The following is a 20,272-nucleotide window of genomic DNA, read 5'->3' on the forward strand; positions in this document are numbered from 1 at the left end:
TAAAAATGTAATAGATACATGTATAGCAGATTATGGTTAAAATATATATAAGTATTGACTGTTTGTACTTATCTTTGTAGAGTTATTATATCCTATCTACCCCTGAGGAAGGAATGCCTATAGTAGACTCAGAAACGCGTCGGTTAAAGGATATTTTCTACATACCATCTATTTGTACTAATTGTATCACCAGTGGTGGTTGTAATGTATATACCATGTTACACATTTTTAACTATGTTCCTTTAATAAATACATATATACTTTTTTACTCTACTAAGTTGTTACATTTATGTAAGTGCCAGTAAAGTCCAAATCCCAAGAGGAACTTCCTTTTTTCTGCTTTGGTGAAAAGGGAGCACACTGGGGGGCTGGGAATTCAGGTTTTTAAAATACCTGTGTAGAGATACCCACAAAGGAGCTGCTTAAATTGGTTCAGTCCATTACTCTGCCTTTCAACCCAATGAATTGCCTCAGCCCCTCTGGCACACCTGACAATGTGATTAATGGAATACCACAGTAATGACACACTGACACTGTTCAAGTATTAATGTTCTCTTTTAACATAGGCACTTGGATGGACTGGTGTCTTTATTCAACCTTACTAACTATGTAACTATGTAACTATGTAGTAAGAACTCAAAATGGTATTGGTCAGCCAGATCCCGGACAAACAACCAGGATTTGGTTGAAGTGATTTTAATAATGCTCAAACAATTATGCAAATGACAGCATTCCATACAGTCAGTGACAGATAATCCATAAATACCTTCTTCAAACTATTGAGTACTTGTAGATATTACTAATACTAAAGGGGGACCCCAGGCCAAACTATTAACCGTTAACTGTAATGAGAGGTCCTTATAGCAGCAATGACAGTAATGTCCCCGTTGCAGATCTGATTGTCTTCACCAGCATGGAGGAGCTCATTAACTTTTATCCAATAAGGTGTAGTAGCAAGCAATAGGTTTCTTGAAATGAGGAGAGCTAAAGGTGTCTCTGCACAGTGTTCAAAGTAGGTTCAGCAAAGTATTCCTAAGGTAAAGTTGTCTATGAGATCCGCTGTCTCAACCTCCCTACGTGAAGCTTGACACACACCGACTGGCAGGCGCCCGGAGTGGTGCTGGGTGGATGTCAGATGAACAGCAAACAGAGCCAGGCCCCTCTTATCTGGGTTGGAACGTGGTACACTGCGTGGTAGGCCACAATCCCCCTCTCGCAGCGATGGGATGGTGTCCACATGAGGGGATCAAGGAAGCAAAAAGAGACCTGTGCTTTTATAGTATCTCCCACAATTCTCTTAGCTCTCTACAGTGCAGCCTGGGAATTGCAGTCCTATCACCTTAAAAGTCAGTCAGGCTGCTTTGTGCTGGGACTTAATATTCCACACTTCCTTCTGCTGCTCCCTGACAATCGCCCCCCCCCGCCTCTGCCAATAGGGAGACAGGGGAAAGAGCAAAGTGGGCGAATTCCTTGTGTGTAAATGTCATTCTGCACACAGGGAAACAAGAGGGTGAAAGGAGAAAAGCTTGAGCAGGGGCTGACAGGCGCGTCCATGCCTGTGTCAGTCTCTGCCTGGCGGGGATAACAGGAGGCGCGGGAGCAGTGGGTGGCAGAACAGACCCCCGCTACACCTGTCTATGGGAGGGTGTAAGGGCTGGGCTCAGCCTTCCCTTCTCAAAGCTGGCTGCTCAGCTGTCGGCTGATTGCCAGCTCCTTTCTTTCCACAGTGACTCACCTGTTGATGATATCCTGCTCATCAGTCCTGCCTACTTAAGTCGTCCAGCCCAGATGATATCTGCCTTTGCCTTGGTCAAATCTATAGAGACGCTCTCCTGTGTTCCTGTTAAAGACTTGCTTGGTTGACATTCCTTCTGGCTCCAGATCCTGCTTACTGTTCTACTACATTTATCTCTGGCTCACTGATGTTTTGGCTTGTCTGACTATCTGTTCCAAGTTCCTGAACTCTGGCTATGTTTTGACTACATTTACTTTGTTTACCTTTTTATTATTATTATTATTATTAAACAAATGTGATTTATCTGTACTTCCGTCTCAGTCTGATTCATGGTTTCTGACAGTAGGCGAAGGCCATGAATTCAGAAGATGCAGTCAATCCACTTGTTGGTAATATTTTTTCCAGATTGGAGGAGCAGGATCACCGCATAGATCAGTTTGCCATGGCGATACAAACGCTCCTGAGTCATATGGCTCACCTGGAATCTTCCACTGTGGCTGCTCTGGTACAACCTGTGTTGCAGGCCATCCCTGCTGCTGCTCCAGTCTCTGTGCAGGCACCCTTGCTCCCCCTCACCGCCCATGCCTCCTGGTACCGTGTCGGTCTGTGAAGATGAACCCATGCACTTGGGCTTCACGCGTCTCTGTGCAGATGAGAGAACCCTTAGGAGGAGGGAGAGGTTGTGCCTTTATTGTGGCCAGACAGGTCACTTTTTGAAGTCTTGTCCAACCCGTCCAGGGAACGCCCGAACCTTGAGGTCCTGTCATGGACAGACCTTAGGTGGCGTTGTTTCATCCCCAGTTATCTAGAAGGATAAGCCCCTGGTTTCGTTTACCCTTTCTTGGGTTGAGTCGTCCGTCGAGATACAGGCTCTAATCGACTCTGGGGCTGCAGGCCTGTTCATTGATGCTGCCTTATCGAAGCGCTCGATTCCACTGCAGCTGCGTGACACTCCACTTGCCATTGAGGCTCTTGACGAGAGACCTCTACAGCCTGCCCATGTGACTCATGAGACTGTTCCACTGTCCATGGCCGTAGGGGCTCTTCACCATGAGAAAATCCAATTCCAAGTAATTTTACTCACCTAAGTTTCTGCTGGTTATTGGTTATCCTTGATTATAGAGGCACAACCCCTCTTTTGATTGGCTCCATGCTGAGGTTCTCTTTTGGTCGCCACAATGCAGTAAGACATACTTACAGTAGGTAGCCAAGGTCCTGTGCACCTCTTCACTCTCCTCCCTGCCGGAGGAGTGCCGCAATTTTAGCTATGTCTTTGACAAAGGTCAAACAGATAGTTTACCTCCACACCAGTCGTATGATTGCGCAATTGACCTTCAACCTGGTGCCATACCCCCTGTTGCAGTTATGTGTGGTGGTTTATCTCAACGATATCCTCATATTTTCCAAGTCCCTGGAGAGCCACCACACAGATGTCTGTTGTGTGCTTCAGAAACTTAGAGAGAACAATCTCTATTTTAAATTGGAGAAGTGTGAATTCCATCGTGAACAGGTTAAATTCCTGGGTTATGTAATTTCCACTGCTGGTTATTCGATGGACCCATAGAAACTTCCAGCAGTCCTACAGTTCCCCCGACCCGTGGGTTTACGAAGTTTATTCGTAACTTCTCATCTCTGGTCAAGCCCCTGACTGATATGAACATATATACCCATTGTGCGGCGCTAAAAAATATATACAATATGCTAAAACTCTAAAAATAATAATATGTAAAATATAAATATGTAAAGATAAGAAGATATTATGTAAAATATCCCCAATTATAGTGCAAGTGCTCAGTAATAGATGAATAAAGTGCAAGTGCTCAGTGTGTATATACACAGTCCTCAATATTGATAAGCAAGAAAAAGTCCATAAACATATTAAAGAAAAAAGTGAAACAAATGGTGTCTTCATGCAATGTGCACTCTCCCCCTTCAGGTATGCCCTCACCTTAAGGGCTTTAAAAACAAGCCTGTAGTAAATGGTAACAACTTAGATGGTCATCATCCATATAATGGCTGGTTAATGGTAAGGACAGATCCCATATTCACTCCATTTCCTGGTAAGAACGCTGATCAATAAGGCCACAACTTCCGTCTGGTAATTTCAAAGATCACCTCATATGCATACAGGGAATAATAGAGGCGTACAAATGGTGAAAAATGTAGCGCTAACTGATATACACAAATATCTGGATATATGTGCCAAGTAATGGAAAAGACTCAAAAGTCCATCTGCAGAAAAACGTCTATCTACAAAAAAATAGTGATAAAGCAGGAAAGAAATCTCTAGCATTCAATAATGTAAAAAAGCTGGAAAGTAAATGTCTAACTGTGTAAACAAAATTATCCAACACCAGATGGTAAAAATCCAAGAGCGGCGGAAATGGGAATACAACTCCGTCAATAGAGGCAACATCAAATGGAAAATCTTCAACAACTGAATGACATATGATTGCTCTTATCGGAATGAGTGGACTCTAATGTCAGCGACAGAGTCATATAGGCAGTGTGCCACACAGGGCAGATGTATGGATATCCAGATGGTTCGAACCTCTAGTGTGGGATCCAGGGGAACCGAGGGTGACCTCCAAATCGACCTCCAATCCTAAGACTGCCAGGGTTGTATCTTGATGGTAAGTTCACCAAAACAACGTATCCACTCACATCAGGATGGTATGTGAAGAAAAAATTTGCTTCCACATGGTGCGGGTCTGGAGGACTCCTGGATGCACTTTGCGGCTCCCTTTTAGGATATCTCCACTTGCTGCTTCCTCATCTCATGTGTTTCAGACCTCTGAGAATGACATTTTCTGAACCTTTGGGACCCCGTATCTCATTGCCACGTGGAGCTAGGAACACTAAATTTGGTGTGCAAACCCAGTGGAACTAACACTACAACATATCCAAAGCTGGGGTTCCAATTGGTTTGGAAAATGTCATTCTCTGCTGCAGAAAAGTGCTTGACATTTTCCAAACCGAATTTGGGGCCCCGTATCTCTGGGACACTTGGTGCTAGGAACCCCAGCTTCGGATATGTTGTAGTTCTAGTTCCACTGGGTTTGCAAATTTGGGGTTCCTAGAACCAAGTGGCCCAAGATACGGGGCCCCAAAATCGGGCAATTGTGTCCATCTGCAGCAATGATATTTCGGGACCCTTTGGGTCCAGAGACCCCAAATTTTGGCTGCAGCTAAGGGGCATCTAGGAACCCTTAACTACAGAGTTTGAAGTTCGGGGGACCTATGGCTGCAAATGGGCACAATGAGGCATGCAAATGGGCACAGTGAGGCTGCAAATGGGCATTGTTGACCCTCTTTTCCACTTACAGTAGCTGCGCATTTCTCACCCTAGGCTTATACTCGAGTCAATAAGTTTTCCCAGCTTTCTGTGGTAAAATTAGGTGCCTCGGCTTATATTCGGGTCTGCTTATACTCGAGTATATTCACTAAAAAAATAAGGTATTTGAACACACAGAAAAACCCTTTATTAAAAAAAAAGCCCCCAAAAAGTTCTATGATGTAAATCTATTGTAAATCACATCGTCCAGTGAGGCAGATTCTTGTCAATCACAATGATCACAAACACGCACTAACCTAGTGAAAGAAAGAAACTCACATAATGCTCGTCTCTACCCCTCCCCATTCTTGGCCAGCAGGCTGCATGCTCAGATGAGGGCCTAGTATGGATTTAGGGAAGGGGGCTCTCACAGTTTTTTTCTTGTTTTTTGCAAGGGGTTCTACCTAGAAAATTCCAATGCCAAAATTCTACATCCAGATTTCATGTGTCAAATAAATTATTTGTAAATTATTATTTGAAATTATTATTATTTGAAGTTGTTTGTGAATTAAAAAACAACATAAAATAAATATAATGGCTGAAATAATCAAATAATGTCCACAACTGGATACATTATTAATTAATTAATGTGCAAACAGAAAAAGTGTCCATCAAAACATTTATAGATAAAGTACAAAGTGTTATCCACCAGACAAATGGACACTGTGACATCCAAGTCTTGGATCTGCAGTGTTCAGGGATAGAAGGTCCAACACCTGGAGGTAAGTATTCAGCTTACCAGAACATCTACCTCATGGACAGAGGCGGACAGCATGTGTGTAACAAGTCCAGTGATAGATGGATTGCTCCCTCTGTTCTTAATTCACACTGCAGCCTGGATCACAACAGCTTTTGTCCAGCAGTCCTTCACTGGAGTCCTTGTCTTGCCACTCGGTAATGCGATAACTAAACAGGACAAAAAGAGGGCTCTCATAGTGTAGTACTAAAAAGATTTTTTAAAAAGTATATGCATACAGCACCAAATCAAACAGCTAAATACACTTACAGCAACATGTCTCGTCTGTAAACTCAAAATTCCACCCATGTACGTTTCATCCAATGGGACATCATCAGGGGCTGAAGGGCTTATTAGTATTGTCCTGTGGGTCCCAGTCCTCCCCTGCATTTAGGTGGCTTACTTGATTTTTTGATCTTCTATATTCGATCAAGGTAACCATTTATTTCCCTAATCTGAAATGTTTTGTGTGACTTAGTTATCCAAATAATGAAGAAAGAGTTGGACCACCCACCATGGATTTACATCACTACTTTGACGTTAAATACCGTTGTTATGGCAGCAGATAGCTGCCATAACCCTGGTATTTTCTTTAACGGCTTTATGATAAAAGTGGTTTCCATGGTAGATTCACTTTTAATGGCGGCAGGAGAGGTGCCCACCCCCCTCCCGCTGTGTCCCGGTCGTCTCTGCCACTTATCGGATCTGTCTGTAACGGCCGAGATGATTCGATGCTGTCCCCTGAGACGCAGGAAGTCGAGTGAGGGAATAAAGGCCCCCACTCGACTCAATGCCATTGGATGACGGAAGCGACGCCAAATGTCAATTCCGCCCAATGGAAGTCTTTTTGATCTAAAGTCTTTTTGACCCCAGATCTCACATTAAAGAGGCCCTGTCATGCTTTTTTTTTATTACAATGGATGTTTACATTCCTTGTAATAGGAATAAAAGTGATCCAAACATTTTTTTTTTTTTAAGGGACAGTGTAAAAATAAAAAATAAAAAGTAAAATAAATAAGAAAAAAAATTTAAGCGCCCGTCCCTCCGTGCTCACGCGCAGAAGAGAATGCATACATAAGTCGCGCCCGCATATGTACATGGTGTTCAAACCACACATGTGAGGTGTTAGAGCGAGGGCAATAATTCTAGCAAAAGACCTCCTCTGTAACTCATAACTGGTAACCTGTAAACAATTTTAAACATCGCCTCTGGAGATTTTTAAGTGCCAACATTTGTCACCATTCCACGAGCGGGCGCAATTTTTAAGCATGACATGTTCGGTATCAATTTACTTGGTGTAACAGTATCTTTCACAATATACAAAAAATTGGGCTAACTTTACTGTTTTATTTTTTTTTTTTATTCAAAAAAGTGTATTTTTTTTTTTTAAATTGCATTTGCAAGACCGCTGTGCAAATACGGTGTGACATAAAGTATTGCAACGACTGCCATTTTATTCTCTAGAGCACAGGTGTCAAACTGGTGGCCCTCCAGCTGTTGCAAAACTACAAGTCCCATGGCAGAGGCAGTTTGACACCCCTGCTTTAGCGTGTCTGAAAAAAATATATAATGTTTGGGGGTTCTCAATAAATTTTCTAGCAAAAAAAATGCTGATTTTAGCTTGTAAACACCAAGTGTAAAAAATAGGCTGGTTAAGGAACATATATAGTCATATCGTAACAACTCCAAATGACATGGCCAATTGAAAGGATAAACCCATTTACAAATGCCTTTTTAGAAAAAAAAAATGAATTTCTCTAAGTCAATGAAAATTGTAATTTTCTATGTCTGGTGTGCTCTTCCCTCTCTAATAGTTTGTCTATCAGCACTTACAACAGTAATTGTAGTAATTGTAGTTGTATTGTTCATGTCCCCTTTCCGTTGTCAGCATGTTGCGTTGTAGTCCTTACAGACACGTCCTATGTAAGGGGGTCAGCGTGCCATGATTTCAGAAGATGGGCCTAACATTGTCCTTCTAGAAAAGGAGGGTAGAACAAAATGAAACAAGCACAAAGCCAAGACATTTATAGTGCATAACCCCATTTTTTTGCCTATTCTACTTTAATGCCGCGTACAGACGATTGGAATTTCCAACAACCAAACCGTGGATTTTTTTCCGACGGATGTTGGCTCAAACTTGTCTTGCATACACATGGTCGCACAAATGTTGTCGGAAATTCCGAACATGAGAACGCGGTGACGTACAACACGTACGACGGGACTAGAAAAAGGAAGTTCAATAGCCAGTGCGGCTCTTCTGCTTGATTCCGAGAATGCGTGGAATTTTGTGCGTCGGAATTGTGTACGCACGATCGGAATTTACGACAACGGATTTTGTTTTCGGAAAATTTGAGAACCAGCTCTTAAATTTTGTTGGTCGGAAATTCCTACAAAAAATGTCCGATGGAGCTTACACACGGTCGGAATTTCCGACAACAAGCTCCCATCGAACATAGAAATTCTGATAGTGTGTACACAGCATAAGAATTACATTTGCAGCATAGAATGGGAAAAAACTAAATTCTTACTGTAAAAACATAATGCAGTAAATGTATTTATACATTTCAAATGTTTTACAAAGTGGCAATGTAAGCTGTGCTTTTAAAATTCTTTTTATGCAAAGTACACATTAAAGGAAATGCACATCTATGGCAGGTCACCAGATTTCCATTTACCTAAACTGTTGTGTGGACGACAATTCTGAGGCTGCATTTGACCTGCTTTGCTTTGCATTGCGTTTTTTTTGAGAATACAGGACTTATTGAGATGCATTTGCATTGCAGGCAAAACAGGTCAAAAGCAGCCTTTTTTTGTGTTTTGCTGTCAAACACATGAGATTTAGCAACACTGCATTCAAATGAAAAGGGTGGCATTTGACAACATATCTGTCTACATAAGGCCTTATGCAGGCAGAAATTGAAGGAAAACAGTCCTAAAATAACACATATAGTAATAAAAATCTAAAACAACATTCAATCCTTCCAGCACCATATCCATAAGCCCAATGATGGGGTGCTCAGCTTATGGGGCCATCGCATTATAGCTCAAAAATTTATTGAAAGACTGTACTAACTGTCTCTGGTAAAATGCAATAAAGATCAATTGTTAAAAATAAGAAATAAAAATTGATAAGAAGACACATAGAATCCACCAATGTTTTGAGCCATAGGGGCCCCTTTTCTGAAGGTGCTAGCAAGGTGACAGAAACATTTGTCTGTCTTCATATCGCTTTGAGAAAAGGGGTCTCTTGTGTCCCCAAAACATCAATAGATGCTATGTGCCTTTCTGTCTTTTTTATGTTACCACTGATGCATTTTGACCTCAATACATTTTATAACTACACAGGCGGGGAGTTGACTATTTCTCTTCACTAAACAATAAAAACCTGACAGAGGTCATGACTCTGGCACTCTATGTCCAAAATGAACAAAATAAGTTGGATAGCCTGCTACTATCTGAAATTGGGTAAGTGCCATTTTGAGGTCATGCTTAAAACATGGAAGATTGGAAGGTTAAATAATCCTGTGTCAGAATTCTTTACTTATTTCACTGGTAGATAATAATTCTCCACAGCACTAAAAGAGCTAAAATGTTTTTTAAAAAATATATTGATTGATATCCAGGGCTTTTTAACTCAGAGAATGGGTAGAGGTACCCCCCACCCTTATCGAGTCACCCAGTGGTGGCTGGTGCCCGCGGCCCCCCCCCAGCCAGCCAGACACCCCCTTTCAGCCAGCCACATACCCCCCCAGTGCTCGCTTGATTGATTTCTGCTTCCCCCATCGCTCGATCGATCGATCGCCTATTGCCCGCCAGCCCAGAACTTACCCCATCCGGTTGGCGGCTTCCCCCCGTGTCTCCTCCCAAGTCTTGGTGGTCGCTTCTTCTCCCGGCCAATCAGGGGTTAGAATTCATGGCCAATGGGGTCTTAGGACTCCCGGCCAATTGGGTCTCACGACCCGCTGCCTGATACGCTGTCACACAACTGGGTAGGCTCGGGGGGCAGTGCTCTGAGCCCCCCTGAGCCCACCCTTTTTGAAGCCAATTTGAGCCTCCGGCTCTAATCATGTGCTTTAAAAAAAAAAAAAATGGAATCCATGCGTCTGGCGCCCTGCATGTAGATTAGGGGACAGGCACATGGATTGGGGGTGGCGCCCCTGCGCCCCTAAAGGACGGGCCACCACTGGAGTCACCCCTTGCTCCACCCCCACCCACCTCTGAACACCATTCCTTGTCTCCACCCCCTCCAGCAGTCAGCAACAATAGACCCCACCCTTTAAAGTAGATCCCTCTCAGCAACATAACCCCCCAGCAACAATAGATCCCCGCCAGCAACAATAGCTCCCTCAGCAGCCAGAACAAATAGACCCTCCAGCACAACCCAACACCCCCTGACGTTACATACATTCAGTGCCAGAGATGCTGGAACTGCGTCCCCCTGCATTCCTGTTGAAAAAAAGCCTTGTTGATATCTGTTATTACTTTTGTATACAGATGGCTAATAGGTTATTTTCAACCATTTACAGTGGCTTCCAATAAATGATACCTCATTAGCAATTGTAAGTAGGTGTGTGCATTTTATTTAGAGGAGACATCTTCCATCCATGCAACAGGAGCCTGCCACTAGGACATTAGTGAACTTAAGGGACCCCAAAATGAGCATGTTAATGATCTGCTAAGTGATGTGCTTTATTAGCTTATTTATTCTAAAATGTTTGCTTCTGGGATTTTGTAACTTGTAATTTACACTATGGGGCCCATTTATAAAGGCCCCAGCAAATTAACGAATGTTAACATACTCTAATTAATGCTTGTAGCTATAGGCAGCTTTCTATTACAAGCACGTAAAATAATAATAATTTGCTCTGCAGAATACAAATCATTTTATGAGCCAGGCATTACTTTTGTAACCTTTCTTTTAAGTGAAATTCCAGATTAGTTTAGAAAAGCATTTCAACTCAACTATTTCTGTTCTGGAAATATACATATTCTTAGGCGATATATATAGTTACATAGTTAGTCTGGTTGAAAAAAGACACAAGTCCACCCAGTTCAACCAATAGAAGGGGAAAAAAAATTTTACAATCTTATATATACAGCACAGTGTAGTGGGCGGCACAGTAGTGTACTGGGTAGCACTCTCACCTAGCAGTAAAAAGGGTCGCTGGTTCGAATCCCAACCACGACACTACCTGCCTGGAGTTTGCATGTTCTCCCTGTGCCTGCGTGGGTTTTCTCCGGGTACTCCGATTTCCTCCCACACTCCAAATACATGCTGGTAGGTTAATTGGCATCTGTCCAAAATTGGCCCTAGCATAGTAATGTGAGTTGGGGACCTTGGATTGTGGGCTCCTTTTGGGTAGGAACCAATGTGAGTGTGCGATGTATGTATAGAGCATTGCATAAAATTGATGGCGCTATATGGGTACCTTAAATACATAATGATATAATAGATGAGCATCCTAATGAGACACAATGTACAGGAATAGGGACAATTGTAGACACTCACTCAGGTTGAACAGGATGGACTGGTGTCTTTATTCAACCATACTAACTATGTAACTATATACAATCCTATACCCACAGTTGATCCAGAGGAAGGCAAAAAAATACCCAGTAAAGCATGATCCAATTTGCTCCAGCAGGGGAGGGGGTGTGTCAGGGGGCATGTCCTATGCCTACATAAATTTGTTAGTAGGTGTCCTTGGCTTGGGCTCTTCATGGTCAAGGCCCACAGAGGCGTCACAGCAGTTGTAGCGGCCTCTCAGTCCAAGCCAGCAATGGCAGCCCTAAAGCCCTAGCAGTGGGGCTCCCAGCGCAGACACATAGCACTCACTGTCCTCCTGCAGTGAACGTTCACCCCTCTCTCTGCAGCAGCAGTCTGTATTGAGCACCACCCTGTGCTCTCCCTCTCTCTCAGTAACAGTAGCCTTGTGGCTTTAATTGCCTGTCTCCAGTTCACAGCCCTCTTTGTAGTTCTCTTTAGACTCTTATGAATGCTGTCTCTTACTTAATAAAGTCCTCCTCCTACCTTCCATTCTGGAAGATGTAGCCCTTGTCCCCCTGCCTGGGCTAGGGGTGTACCTTTCTGGGTTCTACACTCTCCAGCAGCCAGTGTACCCACTCAATCTTTTCCCTGTGGTGGATGGGCTTCCATCAGCAGCGGTGGCCAGTGCTCTCCTTTTACCAGTTCAATCCCCCAGTAGGAGACAGAAAATAGCTGCAGTGAGGCTGGAAAAGTCCTGCCGCGTGGCTCCCGCTCCCTTAAAGGGGGTGCCACATCCTTGTGTCAGTGAGCGGCTGCTGTCGGGGAGAGGAGGGAGTGCCAACAACAGCTGGGCCATGGGAGCCTATGGGTGAAGTCACAGATCCCAGAATCAGAAACAGTTCCCACTGCTGCAGCAGCTCCCGCTGCCCCCCTCCCTGTGACAGCAGTATGGGGAGAAGTTTCCTGTATTAGCTGTCACTTTCTGAAAACAGCGCTTCTGTGCGGTGCTCCGCCCACATGGCCACGTCATTCATTCACAGAGCTCTGTGTATGAATGAACTACAAGTCCCAACATCCTTTGCGGCTGTCAGCGATGTTGAGCATTGTGGTAGTTCATTGAGTGTTCCTGTCAGTGTGAAACTGCCTGACTATACCAGTGTTTCTCAACTCCAGTCCACTCTCAGTCCAGTCAACTCCAGTCAAGGCGCCCCAACAGGTCATGTTTTCAGGCTCTCCATTATTTTGCACAGGTGATTTGATCAGTTTCACTGCTTTGGTAATTACCACAGCCGTTTCATCTGAGGGAAATCCTGAAAACATGACCTGTTGGGGCACCTTGAGGACTGGATTTGAGAAACACTGGCCTATACAATGTAAGGGCAAACAGCTCACACTGACAGTCTGCATCAGCGATCTGCTGATCAATGGTGCAATGCTTTCCGGGCTGTTAGAAAAAAACAACAGTAAATGCACATTTTTTTTTACCTGCAAAACTTATCCTTTTAACCCAAAATTGCAGCTTACCATTCGTTAGATGTAGTGGACACATTAGATTCCTTTTTCTGTTTTTACCTGGTGATCAAGCCAGTAACACACCTCCTGTATTAAAGTGCCCCCACTCTGGATGAAGGTGTACAGGAACACCTTTGGACAGCAGCATTGTCAGCTTGGTGTGTGTGTGTGTGTGTGTGTGTGTGTGGGGGGGGGGGGGGGGGGTTAAATGTATTAGCAGATTTAGCTACACTGTACAAATTGAAGAATAAAAGTTTTACATAAATAAATAAAAGCTGACCATTGCACCCCTGTTAGTATTAAATTTTCTTTCTCATCAAAGTAACGACTACTTCTACAGGACAGCTTGTGCTTTTGAAAAACAACAGACTTGCTGTTTGGATCACCAGGTAAAAATAAAGGAAAGAAAGCCTAACAAAAGAAAACGAATGTGGCCATCACATCTAAGAATTGGTAAGCTGCAATATAATATAATAAATGTTTTTGCTTTAATACGACATTAAGTTACCAGAATACACATTCTGGCTCCCACAGAACTGCGGTTTGCTACACTTACAAATGTACTTCATAGCAAATATAACAAATACATTTTATTATTAAAACAGCACAGGGAATAGCACATGCTCAGCTCAGCCGTGGAGGGCACTATCTGTAAATAACAAGAACTACATAAATAACATTTGAAGAGCATTATCTCATTATTGCTGATCATTCCTATGACCCTTTTTCATAGGCATGAAGATTGATCTTCCATTACTACGAGGCTTACACAGTCATCCAGCAAGATTGTATCTCATGCTAAAAGTAATTAGTGATAGGAACTGAATGAGAGGGTGGTCCTTCATATGTAAATGTCACTTAGGCCTTGAGAAATGTGACATTTTATTCCACTCAATTATCTCAAACAGCAGTTGGAAGTTCACTGGATGATAAAATCAAACCTATGAACAATAGCAAGTATCATGAGTTTACACATCCATGAATGCAATCAAGTTTTATTTTACTTATTGTTAAAGCTGATTTGTCACAAGTTAAGCAGTGTTGTGAGACAGACAAAAAAAAAAAAAAAATGTAGAAATCAGCTTTTTCTTCTTAAATTTATCCTGCCATGGCAAAGTAATCAGCAGTGTAAATAATTGACTTTGGATCTTTTTATTTACATAATTCAACTCTACGGCAAGAAGCTGCAAGAAGAGCAAGGAGCTCTTGACACTGCTATGTTCTTTAAAAATACCTTTCACTTTATCTTTTCATTACGGTAGGGGTGATTTACGTAAGCCGCGCGCCATAAGTAGAGGCGCACGGCGAGGCGCAATGCACATTTTCATATTTACGAAATGGTGCGCCGGTAACAGAGCGTGAATCCCCCATTTACTATAGCGATCTCTGTGCATGGGAGAATGCAATCTGTGCGCCACTATGGACATGGCGCACGGCATCTCCAAATCAATAGTGACAGAAGATGGAGGTGCCAATATTATGGGGTGATGTGAGGAAGTTTAGAAACAACTGCCCAAGTAACAAATATGCCCAAAATAGAATGAGAAAGTAACTTTTTCAGAGAAAGCCTGCTGTGCCTGCAAGTACATTTAGAATTGTGTGAGATCAATGTAAGCAGTGCGCATGCGCAAGCGGCTGTTGCGCTCGTTCACATGCGTTTGTTCACTGCGTGGCCAAAATCTTAGTAAATGTTAAGCAACGTACATGCAATTGCATGGGTTGACGTTTTTTTTTTTTTTTTTTTTTTTTTATGCTGGTTCACCCCTATGTATTTTTTAAGGAGATTTGCACACAGGTCATGTTAGCATGTTACGTTGCCAACATGTGACATGCACCTTGTTAAATTACGTCAATCAAGTTTTGTCAAGAGAGTACATTTAGGTGTCCTTATAGAGTGTGTAACACATGTATTTTCTCTTTGTATTTTGTTTGTAATGTCTTTACAAAACAGGGGGGGGGATATTTTTCACTGAAATATTTTTGATGTTGTCAATGTTTGTTAGCTTCACTTTGATTTAATTGTCTGTGCTGCATTATTTTGCAAAATCTTCCTCAAGATGTTGTGACTAAAATGTTTAAATCCTCCTGTTCATTTCCTCTGCAAAATGGTCAGACCTCAAAATCAGTTTCTGTTATGCCCCGTACACACGGTGGGACACTGATTGGACATTCCGACAACAAAATCCATTGTGCTTGTGGGTTTGTATCTGGTCTTCAGTGCGTGCAGTGAGTTACCATTGACTTCTTGTTCTTGTTCTTTTGTTACTGATTTTCAGGTCGCTCTTCACAGGCCTTGCTGTTCTTCAGTGCGTTCTGTTACTTCGTTCTGAGCAGCCGACCGTTTTCTAGCCATGTTGCGTGTACGTACTCATTGTAGAGTTCGTGCTGTGTGGGGGCTTGGTGTTGGGGTTCTTACTTTAACACAAGCCCAGTCCATGAACAGGGTGAGGAGGAGTTCATGGACCAAGAATGGGTTGCTCCAGCGTGACCAGTTCTGTCACATGCTTTTGCTCCATGAGATCCGTGGGAATAATCCTGATGATTTCAGAAACTTTCTCCGGATGACGGACCCCGTATTTCACCGTTTGTTGGCTTTGCTGACCCCTTATATCAGCAGGCAGGATACCTGCATGAGGCAAGCCATAACTTTGGAGCAGAGGCTAGTCGCCACCCTGCGGTACTTGGCGATGGGGAGAAGCCTGCAGGACCTCAAGTTCTCGACAGGCATCTCCCCCGAGGCTCTGGGGATCATTATCCCAGAGACCTGTTCTGCCATCATCCAGGTCCTGCAGAAGGAGTATATTAAGGTAAGATTTATCCTTTAATATCACATTTTATTATATAGAATGTTTGCTAATGTATTGTATTTCTTTCATCATTCACCAATTACCATGATTGTAATATGCTGTGAATGTCCCCTTTGTCCTCATGCATGCTGGATTTTTATGTAATTTTTTTTGTCCTTCATACATATTTGACTTCACTTACCTCCTAGTATGCTCTCCTGGCCCTATATTCACCTTATGTAGTCACTTAACAATTAGGGATGAGCTGAACACCCCCCCTGTTCAGTTCGCACCAGAACATGCGAACAGGCAAAAAATTTGTTCAAACACCGTTAAAGTCTATGGGACGCGAACATGAATAATCAAAACTGCTAATTTTAAAGGCTTATATGCAAGTTATTGTCATAAAAAGTGTTTGGGGACCTGGGTCCTGCCCCAGGGGACATGGATCAATGCAAAAAAAAGTTTTAAAAACGGCCGTTTTTTCGGGAGCAGTGATTTTAATAATGCTTAAAGTGAAACAAAAAAAGTGTAATATTCCTTTAAATTTCGTACCTGGGGGATGTCTATAGTATGCCTGTAAAGGAGCGCATGTTTCCCGTGTTTAGAACAGTCTGACAGCAAAATGACATTTCAAAGGAAAAAAGTCATTTAAAACTACTTGCGGCTATTAATGAATTCTCGGTCCGACAATACACATAAAAGTTTATTGATATAAACGGCATGGAAATTCGCCACAGGGGAACCCCGAACCAAAATAAAAAAAAAAATGGCATGGGGGGTCCCCCTAAATTCCATACCAGGCCCTTCAGGTCTGGTATGGATATTAAGGGGAACCCTGGCCAAATAAAATTAAAAAAATGGTGTGGGAGTCCCCCCTTTAAAATCTGGATTGAAATCTGGATTTAAAGGGGGTCCCCGCGCCAAAATTAAAAAAAAAATGGTGTGGGGTCCCCCCCAGAAATCCACACCAGACCCTTATCCGAGCATGCAACCTGGCAGGCCGCAGGAAAAGAGGGGGGGACAAGAGAGCACCCCCCTCCTGAACCGTACCAGACCACATGCCCTCAACATTGGGAGGGTGCTTTGGGGTGGCCCCCCAAAGCACCTTGTCCTCATGTTGATGGGGACAAGGGCCTCATCCCCACAACCCTTGCCCGGTGGTTGTGGGGGTCTGCGGGAGGGGGACTTTAACAAGGGGACCCCCAGATCCCGCCCCCCCTGTGTGAAATGATAAGGGGGTACAATAGTACCCCTACCATTTCACAAAAAAACTGTCAAAAATGTTAAAAATGACAAGAGACAGTTTTTGACAATTCCTTTATTTAAAGTCTTCTTTTTTCCATTTTTTTTCTTCTATCTTCTTTCTTCTATCTTCCTTTGGTTTCTTCCTCCATCTTCTTCTTCTTCTGGTTCTTCCTCCGGTGTTCTTGTCCGGCATCTTCCTCCGCGGCGTCTTCTTCCCTTCTTCTTCTTGGGCCGCTCCGCATCCATGATAGGAGGCTCCCACTGTGTGACGCTTCTCGTCTTCTGACGGTTCTTAAATAACGGAGGGCGGGGCCACACGGTGACCCCGCCCCCCTCTAATGCACGGGGACTTGACGGGGAATTCCCTGTGGCATTCCCCGTGATGTCAGAGGGGGCGGGTCACCCGTTACTGGCCAGAGCCAGAAGAGTGGTGGAGAACACGTTTGGAATAATGACCAGCCGGTTCCGCCTATTTCTTACACCTATACACAGAGTATAAACTTAATCACATCATCCTGGCTTGCTGTGTTCTCCACAACTTTTTAAGGAGAAATTCTGTGAACTATGCTGGCTCAGTTGGGCCTGAAGCCGGAATTATTAATCTCAATGAACCAACCCTGACGGCGCTTGAAGCTGGCCATCCTGGCTTGCCCCCCAGAGTGCCCACGAGGTCCGTCTAAGATACATGGAATACTTTGCGGGTAGGGGGGCCATCAATATGCCAGACAATGTCTTAGACATTTTTTAAATAAAAAAAATTTTAAACTGAACAAATATTTGGTTTGATTTACTGCTTGTCTTTCTTTTAGCTGACCATGACTGAAATTTTGGGAGTCCTGAAAATGGCGTGATTGTGTCAAATAATTAGAAAGCACTGTTGGGTGTTATTTACTAAAGGAAAATACACTTTGCGCTACAAGTGCACTTGAGACTGCAGTGAAACTGCACTTGTAGTGCAAAGTGGATTTGCCTTTAGTAAAATAACACCCATTGCCACTGAAAACACCAATTTTACAACACACAAATGCTTTTGAGCATTGAAAGAAGAAGCCACACATTGTTGAATCTCAATCTTTTTAATCAAAGCACAATCGCATGTGCATTTATAAAAGGTTTTTAAAACAAACCAACATGTTTGTTGTATAACACATTTTTAGGTGACATTACAATTAGAAATGTTCTTTTAAGGTAAAACAGGCATGTTTAAAACCAACAAGAAATACACAAATTTGGAACTTACAAAGTTCAACTTTTGTAGAAATTGAAGGCAATATCAGACATGAGTATTTATAAACTGTGTTTGATATTGCGTTCAGATGGGGTGAAGTCACCCCTGGAAAAGCCAAATTTTGAAGATGCACACAAATTGCCAAATGTCAACATGTGCTATCTGCCATCATGGGGGATCAAGGGACGTGTTTTGTGGGTGCAACCCCTTCCTCTCAGCTACTTTATTATTGAGGAAGGGGTTGCACCCCCAAAACGCATACATTGATCTCCCGTGATGGCAGATAGCACATGTTGACACAAAATTTGGCTTTTCGAAAAAAATGGTTAAAACATTTTCTGGAAAAAACAGCAGAAAAAATTAGGGATTTTGAGGGGTTTTAAACTCTCCCTTAAACATCAATGATGTTCTTAATTTTGTTTTGAACATCATTGATGTTTTGCTTGATGTTTTCCAAGTCCCTATTACACCCCATGATCTCCCCGATCAGGATCTGGGCACTTTCACTGGCGAAATTACCTTCATCCACAACATCACGATCACCTAAAAATATAGAAAAAAAACACACCATGTATTATAAATATGCCGGAATCCATCTCTTACCTGAGCCTGTGGTCGCAGACACTCACCTGTTGTGGTGACAATTTCCACCACATCTCCCTCCTCCTCTTCCTGTTGTTTGTGGGATTTCCACTTCTTCATGAGGTGGGGGGTCTGTGGTCTCCTCTGATGAGTGGTGTCCTCCAAGTCTCTTCTCCCCTATGTAAAAAAAAATAGGTATTCTTAGCACACAGATATTTGATGGCAGAAATAGGAATATGAAACATTGCTTGGAAGTGGGGTACAATTGTCTATTTTGGCAGAGTTCCAGGATTAAGAAATATTGTTTTCCTTTGTCAAGCTTGAATACTTACCTGTTTTGTACAAGCTTCACAGATGGAAACACCCCTATAGTATACACTGGAGCACCTGTGTGGGCCCCCTAATAAAAAGGGTGTTCTGGTGTCCCACACTAGTGCTCCAGCGTCCAGATGTGTAAACAGCTGATGAGTGTCCTCTCCTTACACAGATTCTAGTTTGCATTTCATTCTAGTTACAAACCCATCTAGACACCAAAATTATTTTAAGAGAAGCAGGCCAGGAAAAATGTATTGAAATGCATCTGGACAAAACATGGTGTTTTATTGGCCGAACGAACAATGTTTCCTACAAACAAATAATGTGTCCATGAACATGAAAGTTGCCATTTTAAACTGTACAACAGTAAAGAAAAGCACATGGAGCAGCACAAATGTTATAAAAATAACGAATAGGAACACAGGACAACTACTTACTTTTTTGCAGCACTCTCCTGATCCTTCTATACTGATCCTGCTCCCTTAATTTGAGGTCCGACCACCGCTTCCTCAGTTGATCCTTGAATCGTCGTACCCCAAAAATACGGTGCAGACTCAAATTCACAAATTTAGTCATGATCTTGGCCTTTCTGACATTGGGGTTGGGGTAAGGTCCATACTTCCCGTCATAGTCGGCCCTCTTCAGGATGTCGACCATCTCCACCATCTCCACAAAGGACATATTTGAATCATCTCCTCCGGGATCGTAACATTTCTGGCTCCAGGCTTTCCTCGTCTTCCTCCTCGTTGTTGCTGTAATTAGTACGCACCTGCTCTGTCTCCACCATGTGCTCTTCCCCCACTGCGCCGAACGAGAAGGGGGCGGGGAATAGACTAGAAAGAACGTCAGGGGCGGGCGGAGTTTCACGCATGCGCAGTGTATATAAACTGTAACACGCGTGCGTAGTACGTACGATCTGTGAGCAGAGGCAGGAGTATCGGAAGCGCCGATCGTGATAACGAAGGTAACATTTAAACTTGGGCCTATACTGCTTAGAAATTGAGGCCTATATTGGGACAAGATTAGGAGACTTTAGCCTGACATTAGGGTTTGTCTTGTGTTGTGTTTTGCAGATAAAATGGATATATTGAATGATCAGGACTTTATCCCCATATTTATTGATATGTTCAGGGAGCTGCCCTGGCTGTGGCAGGTAAACCACACACATTATAAGAAATAAAACAAAGAGGAAGGCAGCGCTGACTCAATTGCTGGAAATTGTGAAGCCGGTGATCCCCACGGCAGACATCACCTATTTGAAGATCCTAATTGGTGGCATGAGGAGCACTTATCTAAGGGAGCACAAGA

The 20,272-nt window shown here is 43.0% G+C and overlaps 1 long non-coding RNA gene across 1 annotated transcript in view; it reads right to left on the minus strand.

Moving 5' to 3' along the window:
* Nucleotides 1–5,388: 5,388 nt before the first annotated feature.
* LOC141141400 (uncharacterized) overlaps nt 5,389–20,272 on the minus strand; it is a 108,174-nt gene continuing 93,290 nt past the window's right edge. The window contains exons 2-3 of the long non-coding RNA XR_012244060.1: nt 7,639–7,780; nt 5,389–5,975 (exon numbers count right to left, since the gene is read on the minus strand). This is a non-coding gene — a long non-coding RNA (uncharacterized lncRNA). The remainder of the gene's footprint in view (nt 5,976–7,638; nt 7,781–20,272) is intronic.

This window comes from Aquarana catesbeiana, linkage group LG04 (assembly GCF_042186555.1).
Source record: "Aquarana catesbeiana isolate 2022-GZ linkage group LG04, ASM4218655v1, whole genome shotgun sequence".
NCBI classification, from domain to species: domain Eukaryota; kingdom Metazoa; phylum Chordata; class Amphibia; order Anura; family Ranidae; genus Aquarana; species Aquarana catesbeiana.